Genomic DNA, 10,845 nt, shown 5'->3' on the forward strand with positions numbered 1-10,845 from the left:
CCACCTCTTCACCACCCCTGCCATCTTTTAGGGGGTTTATTCTCCTGTTTGCTCCTACCGGTGCTCTCTCTTCTGTGTTTGCGCTGCAACTCGTTTCTTTCTCTTGCTCTCTGTTGGTCATCACCGGCTCACCTTTTTATATCCTGGTGTTACTGAAACACGTTCTCCTCTTTTCACTTCACCATGATCGCTGTTCATTGCTTCAGATTTAAATACCAGTTTGTCCTCCATTTCTGATTCTCTAGTCACTGAACCTTTCTTTTCATTATCCAATGTTCTTCTTAAAGGGCTGTCAGGGCTCACTTGACATCTCTGGCATATCTCAGTTATCTTTCACCTCACTGTGCTTTTATTTGTTTGTCTTATGCCCTGTCTGACCACTTTTAAAGTACTTCTTTGGAGACAAACACAACATGATCACACCCGTCTACTGCTTTCAGGGTTACATTGAGTTCTTCATGTACTGTATGTCATTTAATAGCGCTGTCGTCTCTATAGGGCAACATGTTTCCAATCAGGAGATCTGCTCCTTAGCGGGATCATCATCATGTCCGTTAGGACTTTACCATCTCTGTGAAATTCATTTAATAATATTTAGTTTTTCAAAATAGAAATACATTACAAACAATGGTTTGTTTAGCTGGAGTCCATAATTTAACACTGTGACTAGTGAGCAGCTTATTAGGAGCCCACCCTGTACCAGGACAAGAACCAAGGATTCATCATTCAAGAAAACCACAACTGTTTCATTCATTTGTGAGGCTAATCGTACATTCTTACAGCCCACTTTCTTTGACATCTCAAGTACAGACCTCAACAGAGACCATCAGGTTCACGACCACCTTCATTCTGTTTTACTTGAGAGATTTTCAAAATTTCATGGGTGAAGCCTGGGAGGCATTCTTTAGGTGTGTACAGCAGCATATGACTTGTACAATTTAGACCAGAAAAGAACAAATATTATATAAAAAAATAGTAAATCAGTTAAAAACAACAATAAACATTAGGAAATTGATAAAAATAGATATAAAGAAATGAGATCACTCACAGAGAGAGACCCTGTGTGGAAAAAAACAACTGATAATCACAGACAGATAGATAGATAGATAGATAGATAGATAGATAGATAGATAGATAGATAGATAGATAGATAGATAGATAGATATTTTTTTATTTTTAAAAAGACCTTTATTGTGAACATAAAAAAATTGAAAATATTAACAATATACACAGTCAAATAGTAAACAAGCCCAATTTTCAGAATATAACAAAAAGAGACAAATATATCAGACCACCACTACTCCCCCTTTACACTCCTCCTACTCCGCACATTAATAAACACATGTTGTTGATGCCCACCACTTTCTTTTCATTCCCAGTTGAGCACCAGTTCACCCCCCTCCACAGCACACAATACCTGATAGATACTAACATCACCCTAAGAAAACAAAATACAAATACAGAAGCCATAACTAATGTCTCATACATTCATTTTTACTTCTCCATCATCAATTGAGCACAGCACCCCTTTAATCCCCACACATTTTTAAATAACTCTAATGTATTCATCAATTTATGATACGTATATTCCATTATTATTCTGGATCGAATGTTTATCTTGAAAATCAAGACAGCATCAGAGGCCCCTGTCCCAGATTGTTTATTATTTCGACTCTTTAAAATTGCTAGTTTTGCTTCACCCAATAAATAATTTAATAACTGAACTTTTTGCCAATTTTTTGTTGTATTTTGTACCATTAATGAACATGATATTGTTAAAATTCCCCATTAACTTTTTACATAATTCACTAAAAAATCTGAAAAAAAGACTCATACATTGCAAGAATAAATGGAATCTCGTTTCTTTTTTTCCACACAATATACAATTATCATCTTCTTTCTGCTCAATTATTTTTAAAAAGAATTTGTAGCGACAATCCCATGTAGAATTCTCCATTGCACGTCGCTCTTCTTTTCTTATATAGCTCCCTCCAAGCAGGTGCACTCCCACCGTCCACCCCCAGATTTTCTCTCCATGGCGTGTCAAGAACTGTTTTTAGTGCTGCAAAGTGTATAATTTTAATACAATATTTATAAAGGTCCCCCTTTGACAAAGACTTAAAGCTCACGACTTTCCCTTTATTGATTGTCACGATCGTATTGTCGGTGAGCGATGACAGATCAACAGCAGGGCAGACCTCCATCTCCGTGTTTGCTGTTCTTATCAAGTTGTTCAGCCGATTATAATCTTTGGCCATGAATGATAAAAAACTCTGAACTATTCTGACCGACTTGACCCCCAGTATTGAAGATAGCTCTGCTGGGTCAATAAAAGACTTCTTGCTGTCATCGTAAATTTGGGACAGTGTAAGTATTTGATTTGTGATGAGTGTTTTAACAAAACATTTTGTGAATGTCCATCACTAGAAGTTGTCTATCAAAACCTAAGCCTCCCACTTGGCGGAAGAAACCCAATGCCAGCTCTCTCCAACTCAGCGGGTGAGAAACAAAAAAAACTTTCTGCAGAACCTGAAGTCTAAATTGTGCAACTTTAGAGACAACGTCAATGAGCCCCTGACCCCCCTTTTTCAAAGGATACAAATATATTATCATGGATTGAGCGGTCAGGCACACAGTACGATTGACACGGGTGAATTATGGAGTCCATCACATTCCTCAGGCGGTTGGCCAAGGCCCTTGAAAAGATTTTGTAATCCGTGCACAATAGGCTCACAGGGCGCCAGTTTTTGATTTGGCACAAGTCCCCTTTTTTTGGTAGCAGAACAATGATGGCTCTCCTGCAGCTCAGTGGTAATTCACCAACCTTTACACTCTCCAGAAAAACTGTAAGCATGTCCAGTCCCAGCAAATGCCAGAACTGCTTATAAAATTCTGTTGGAATCCCGTCAATCCCGGAGTCTTTCCAACATTTAGATTAGTGAGTCAGAAAGTTCCTGAAGATTGATCTCGGTGTCCAGATGTAATCGGAACTTTTCTGAAATTGTTGGCAAACCTTCCAAAAACTCGGACATGGCAGCTTCATCAATGCTTTCATCCTTAAACAAATTCTTGTAAAAAGAGACAGCAAAGTCTCTTATCTCCCCTGTAGTGCACAGTTCTTGGCCATCGGTATCACGGAGCATATGGATTGTCTTACTCTGTGCTTCCTTCTTTTCAAGACTAAAAAAAAACCTTGTGGGTGCGTCCAGGTGATTGAGATTCTGGAAGCGAGACCTCACTAAAGCTCCCTTAGCCTGCATCTCCAGAAGCTGAGACAGTGAATGTTTCCTAGCTGTTAAAATCTCAAAGCTGTCCTTATCAAAACTGTTTTGAAGAGTTGCATGTAGTTCAGTGATGTCCTCCTCCAGGCTTTTCATCTGATCCACACTCCTCTTCGTCACTTGCTGGGTGTATTGTTGGCAGAAAGCTTAATCTGAACTTTTGAGACATCCCACCATTGTTTGAGGGAAGTGAATTTGGATTTAGTGAGGGTCCACTGCTGCCAGAAAAACTCAAAGCACTGAAGGAAGTTTGAATCATCCAACAGGGAAACATTGAATTGCCAGAAAGACTTAAAGAAAGGTTTTTTAGAAAAAGTGAGCTTTAATGCCACCAGAGAGTGATCAGAAAGACTGAAAGGACAGATATAAGTAGTAGTGACTGAATTTAAAAGATGCCTTGAACAGTAAAACTGGTCTAACTGTGCCATAGAAATGCGTCCACCCCCCCTTTGACCCAGGTGTATTGTCTATCTGTAGGAAATTTAATCCGCCATACATCTACCAGATCTGACTGCTGTAATAAAGTATGTAATACTCTGACAGAAGCTGGATGTGGCTCAGTACCATTTCGATCAAGCTGAGCGTTATCAGTACAATTAAAATCACCTCCCAGTAGAAGAATTTCCCCATTAATAAAAGATTTCACCACTCAATGAATCAAAGAAACAGATCCTCTCTCGACCATTTGTTGGTGCATATGAATTAATTAGCACGAGGTCTTGATCCCCATCTTTAATCTGCACCACCAGCAGGCGCCCAGCCACCACCTCACTAATATTAGTGATTTTTAAATTCACAGTTTTGGAAATCAGCACAGCTACCCCAGCACTGACATGAGATCCGTGACTAAGCACAGCCTGACCCCCCCATTCACGTAGCCAGTCCTGCTCATTCCTAATATCAGTGTGTGTTTCCTGAAGTAGTGCTATGTGAAGGCCTTTTTGCTCTTAATACTCAAAAACTGCAGCCCTTTTTACGTCTCCCCTACACCCGTTCACATTCAGACTCCCAATATGAAAAGATTCCATTAATTCAAGACATAAGGGAGTAACCAATAAATTACATAACACAAATAAATAAAAGAAACGTAGGACTAAATCCATCCTGATTAAAGCAGTGATTTCCTAACCCTACTGATCAAATTCTTTAGTCTCACTGACTCTTTCTGATCCATGCCAAGCTGCCACCCTCTGTGCTGACACCATGAAGAGCTGAACGTCTGGGAAATGTTCCTCCACTTTAACCCCTCTCTTGCCCTCAATAAATTCTAAAAAATACCGTATACTTGCGGTGCTGTATCCGCCTCCCAATGTATATCTTGAAGAGGACTCGCTTCTCACGGAGGTGTCAGTGTCACTACCCTCATCCTCCCTTTCACCCACGTCACAGTCACTGTAACTCTTGAACAAGTTGCTGCGTTCACTGGATGGCTCGCTGGACACAAGGCTTTTCTTTGCCGACTTAGTATTCTCTGATTTAATCTTTTGTTTATGACGGGGCACTTTGAAAATCTCATCCCTCTCGCTCACACTTGCACTCCCACTCTCCACTTCACACACCTCATCCATCGGCCTCTCATTCATCTGCCTTTCCACAGCTTGCACTGAGATCTGCTTCATCAGCACTGCGTCTTCAGTGGCCTGAACTTGTGCAGCTTCATCGGTTGCCTGAGACTCGTTCACAGTGGAGGCAACTGGCACAACTTCCTCGGAAAGAGTGTTCAATGTCGTCCCCTCACTGCTACTAGTCTCAGGCTCTGTGCTCATTTTACTCGCAGCACTTTCAGTTTCAGCCGCCATTTCCTCGGCAACAAGAAGCGTGCTCTTCTCTGGAGCGTCTTTAGACAAAATATTTTCGGGCCGATCACACACAAAACCCGCTCCATCCAATTGTTCATTACACTCAGACCCATCCTTCTCCATATTCTCCATCTCACTTTCATACTCAGACTCGCAGTTTTCATCGTTAACCCCGTCCGTGTTTTCCTTAATCGGAGCGGAGCCGCCCGGCATCACTACGGGCTCATGTTTGCACTGTGCCGCCTTGTGTCCAGCTCTGCCACAGTTAAAGCATCGCATTGAATCAGAAGTTACAAACACTACATAATCATCGCCTTCCACCTTAAACCTGAGGGCCACGTTTAGATCTTCATTCATATTATTTAAAATCATATAAACTTGTCTCTGAAAGGAGACCACATGTTTTAACTCCTGCATCTTGCAGCCAAGGGGATTAACACTATATCAGACATAATCTGCCCATAATGTCTCAATTTCCTTAGTAAAATATCGTTTTTTAAGAAAGGTGGAACATTAGAGACAATAACTTTCGCAGGCGCCGATAACGGCAGGACAGGAACTAATGCGCCATTTATAACAACCCCTTCTTCAACAAGTGTATTTACGAGAGACTCATCATTTAAAAAAAACAACCACAGACTTGTTCATTCTGGAGGCAGATAGCACATTTTTATAGCCAACTACTTTTCCTATGCCCACCACACAAGCCTCGGCAGAAACCTAAGGGTCCACCAGGACCTTAGTGCCATGGCGGCGTGAAAGATTTTCAAAAGCCTTTAGAAAAAGACCAGGAGCCAAGGCCTTTGGACACGGCCATGGCGATAACCGCCAAAGCCGCGTCTTAACAGTAAAAATACTATCAAATAAAACAACAACAACAACTCTAAAACAAATCTCTAAGAAAAGAAGAAAAAAAAAACAGAAAGGAGAAAAATAGAGACTTACACAGAGACGTTGACGCCTGTCGGCTTCCCAGGACTCGAACACGCACACCCCAGACAGCACTAATCGAGCAACACACAGACAGCAAGAGAGATAGATAGATAGATAGATAGATAGATGAAAGGCACTATATAATAGATAGATGAAAGGCACTATATAATAGATAGATAGATAGATAGATAGATAGATAGATAGATAGATAGATAGATAACATAAGGCACTATATATTAGATAGATAGATAGATAGATAGATAGATAGATAGATAGATAGATAGATAGATAGATAGATTTAAAAAACTGTATGTATAAAGTATATTCCATTTTTCCTTTCTTTAAATTAATTTCATAAACCGCACTTCTTGTCCCCACATAAGTTATTATAAAGTTTATTACAGGGTCACCACTACCACCCTGTGTGCCTCCTACTTTGCACATAAATTCTAAAGATTGCTTGAACAAATGAGAAATAAACAATCTCATGGTTTAAAAGTGTTAATAATTTTCATATAGTACTAGGGTGTTGTACTGTGTTAGCCATTATGAACGTAGTGAGAAATCAAGTAAAGTGACTCTAATTGGCTAACTAAAGATTACAATATGTAAGCTTTTGAGGCAGCTCAGGTGTCGTCTTCAGCCGAGATGTGAAGGGGTCTGAGTTGCCTCGAAATCTTTCATATTGTAATCTTTAGTTAGCCAATAAGAGGGGTCACTTTACTTGATTTCTCACTAATTTTGATATATAAAGACCAAATGGCCCCCTATTATGTTCTTTATCCCCCACCCCACATTCTTAAAATACGTCAGTTAATCCCCCTGAGCAGACCACAGCACTTGTCCAACTCCCCACATTTCATCAAACATGTCCAAGTCAGTAGACCCCCACTCACTGATCACAAGAGTCCTGCTGTATTTCAGTCCACTTTTAAAGAGTAAAGCTTCTCAATCCTGTCCAGAACATCTAAAGGGTGATAAATACAAACAGTCAGGTCATCTGTACAGGCAACCATCTTAATTCACAGATTTAAAATCTGGAGCCTCAGGTGTAAACCTTGATTAGATTACAAACAAAATATAAAAATGGCGAACACACACACACAAAAAAAAAAACAGATTTGTCAAACTCAATTTACACCACAGGCACATAACGTTCCTCTATAAATCTCAAATGACCTAATCACGGTATAAATCTGTCCCTGTCCCTGGATGATGTCTTTACTTTCAAACTATGGCTCAACACCAACAATGAAACTACAGTGAGTGTAAACTTGAGGTGTTACTGACATGTGGCAGAGTTTAAGGAGTCGGGGGTCTGCCCTATCTAAGTGTCAAATAAATGGTATGTTTCCTCTGTTTATTAATTTCACAATTAATATAAATATGTTAAACTAGACATTAAGCCTGTTACAATAATGGGCGCTAGAACAGTAGTGCATAAACATTAGTATGAACAGTCGATATTAAATGGTAAGGGACCTTGTATGTGGCTGTAATATACGTCACTGTATTGTGTGCCTTTAATTTTCTCTCTCAGTAATACTGGTTTGTATTTCCGTAAAATGCCTGTAATTTTGTCGGAAAGTAATACAGTGGAACCGAAGTAATTTCCCCCCATAGGTTTGTATGTAAATACAATTAATCCGTTCCAGATCATATGAACTGTATGTAAATATATATTTTTTAAGATTTTAAGCACAAATATAGTTAATTATACCATTGAATGCACAGCGTAACAGTAAACTAAATGTAAAAACATTGAATAACACTGAGAAAACATGGAACAACAGAGAAAACTAACACTGCAAGAGTTCACGTTATAGCCTTACGACCCGCTCGCTAAAAACACCTTTTTTAATGAGTTTTAAGCACAGGAAAAAAAATGAACATTTAAAAAATCTGTAATTTAATAAACAACCAAGAAAAGTAACATTGCAACAGTGCGTGCGTGTCTGTCTCTGTAGCGGGCCTGCGTGTGTGTGTGTGAGTGTGTCTCTCTGTCGGGCGGGCGGGCGTATGTGCGTGCGTGTGTGCGTGTCTGTGCGTCTCTCGCGTCTCTTTGCTCCCACAGTCCAAATACCTGCAGGTTAGATGAACTGGTGATGCTAAATTGTCCACCGATGTGTGTGTGTGAGTGTGTGTGTGTGTGAGTGTGTGTGAGTGTGTGTGTGTGTGTCTGAGTGTGTGTGTGAGTGTGTGTGTGTGTGTGTGTGTGAGTGTGTGTGTGTGTGTGTGAGTGTGTGTGTGTTCACCCTGTGATGTCTGGCACCCTGTCCAGGAGTTGTTTCTGCCTGTGCCCACAGCTTGCTGGGATACACTCCAGCTTCCCCCTGCCCTGAATGTTATAAGCCGTCCTGCCTAAAGTTATTCTCCAGCGCAGGTCGCTGATCTTTATAACAGACAGACAGACAGACAGACAGACACCGTGTAGAGTTTCAATGACAGGTTAGTTCACCATTTCAGATTCCACTTTAGAGGTGACGTCAACTTGTATTTGTTGTCTTCAGAATTTTCTCTTTTACTCTCCTGAAAGACGCTCCTGTTGGTAGAACAGATCATCAGTAGTCAGCACAAGCGATTGTAACAGTAGAGTGTGTGTCTGTGGCTTATGGCTGCCACTACAAACAGTGGCCTGGTGGTCTGAGTGAATCTTCTTTACACACCACACATACCACTGTGCCTCTGTGACAAAATATTTTAAATGAAGTGATATTTGTCTCTTATAATGGTGTAAATAAATAACAGAAAATGCTCCAACTTTCTAATCAGTTAACTAAGTTGCACTGATTGTTGAGCACATTTTTGAACTTCTTAAAATAGGGCACTGGGCAGGTTAATGGGTGGTAAATGTTAGCACCAGGGCTTTGAGTGAAATGTCAAGTGTGATTACGAGAGTGTGGAGGACGCTCACAATGTGGAGACACTCAGAGAATCAGTGAAGGAGAGGAAACGTTTAAACATCTCAGCCAAGAAGATCAGCAGGTTCAGTCAGTGTGTCTCCAATGTCACACACCCTGGCAGCCAGGAAACATTTAGCTGGCACATCTGGGAGTTGGCAGGAATTCTGACATTCTGGACTATGAAATGGCCAGTTCTGAGTTCTTTATTTTATTTATTATAAGACTGCTGCCTTTATCCAAGGTGACTTACAACATCTGAGATACAGTTGGTGACATTCCTTTTGTTTTCCCAATTGGACCCCCATCAGTGCCCCCTTTTTCAAAAATTTTCCTTTGGATCCTGGGGAGGGGGGCATGACAAGGGCCACCATTTTTTTTAAACTTTGGGGCCCTTCCACTGCTTCTTTTAAAAGTCTCAAATAAACTGCAAAGGGAAGGGGGGTCGGGGCCCAAATCCATGTACCAGGGGGGCCCCCCCTCTCCACCCAGTTTAGGGGCTCATCCCCCCACAACAGCCGGAAAACCCGGGGGGATTTGTGCCCCACCCTTTTATTTAAAGTCCCAACCGATGGGTTTGAAGGAGCCACAGTTAATTTCGTCCACCCTGTAAATGGTAAAGGGCGCCTTGAGTGGATTTTTCCATAGACACAGGTTTAAACCTTATTTTTAACCCCTTCCGAAAAACTGGTGGTCCAATGGAAAATTTTGGGAATTGAATAAAACGGGGCTTTACCCTTTTTCTAACGCCTGTGTATGGGGCTGCCAACGGGGTTTTTCAGGCATCCAACCCCCCTTCCCCCCTTTCCCTTTCCCGAGTTTCCCAGATCTCCCCAAATGGTTTTACCTGGGGTATTAGGGTTTTGGGGTTTTTCTTTCCCCTGGGGATCCCATGTGTCTCATGGTTTTGGTGCCTAAGTTTTACCCCAGACCAGCTGGGGGAACCCGGGTATTTGGAGAGGGTGAGGCCCCTTTTTTACTTTGGGGGCTTGTTCTCCCCTTTTTTGTGCCAGTGCCCTACCCCCTTTTACAAGGACCTTTTTTGAGGAGTTGTTTCCGGGGAAATTCCCCGTTTTCCCCAATTTCCCCGGGGGCCCTGGTGGTGGGTTGGGTTCACAGGGAGGGGGCCTCTCCTTAGAGGGCATAAAAGTTTTTTCCCCCACCCCCCAGGGGCCCAATTTTTGGTTCCCCTTCCTGGCCTGCCCCGGGCCAAATGGCGGCGGACAAACCCCCGGGGCTCTAAACCCCGGGGCCCCCCTTTCCCATTTTTTGGTGCTCTCACCGGGGACATTAGGTCCGCCTTCCCTTCTGGGACCTTTCCCTCGGGCCCCGCCACTTTCACAAACTCCCCAAAGAAAGGGGGGGGTTTTTCCCCCCTTTTTTTTTTCCCCCGGGTTTGGGGGGGGCCCCCCGGGGGGGCCCCCAAAGGTGAAGGAAAACCCCCCCGTTTTTTTTTTTTTCCCTTTTGGGGGTTTTCCCCCCTTTGAAAGGGGGCCTTTTTTTTTCCGGGGAAAAAAAACCCTTTTCCCCTTTTTTTAGGGGGGTTTTGGGGGGGTTTTTTCCCCCCCCTTTTTTTCCCCAAAAAAACCCCCCTTTTTCCCCCCCCAAAACCCAATTTTTTTTTAAAACCCCCCAAAATTTTTTGGGGCCTTTAAAATTTTTTTTTTTTCCCCCCCTTTTCCCCCCCCTTTTTTCCCCCGGGAAAAGGGGGGCCCCCCTTTTGGGGGGAATTTTCCCCCTTTTCCCCTTTCCCAAATTTAAAAAGGGGAAATTTTTTTTAAAAATTTTTTTTCCCAAAAAAAAAAAATTTTTTTGGGTTTAAAAAAAAATTTTTTTAAAAAAAAAAAAGGGGAAAAAACCCCGGGGGGTTTGGGGGGTTTTTTTTGGGCCGGGGGGGGGGGGGCCCCCAAATCTTTTTTTGGGAACCCTTCC

The sequence above is a fragment of the Polypterus senegalus genome, unplaced genomic scaffold (assembly GCF_016835505.1).
Source record: "Polypterus senegalus isolate Bchr_013 unplaced genomic scaffold, ASM1683550v1 scaffold_2385, whole genome shotgun sequence".
NCBI classification, from domain to species: Eukaryota; Metazoa; Chordata; class Cladistia; order Polypteriformes; family Polypteridae; genus Polypterus; species Polypterus senegalus.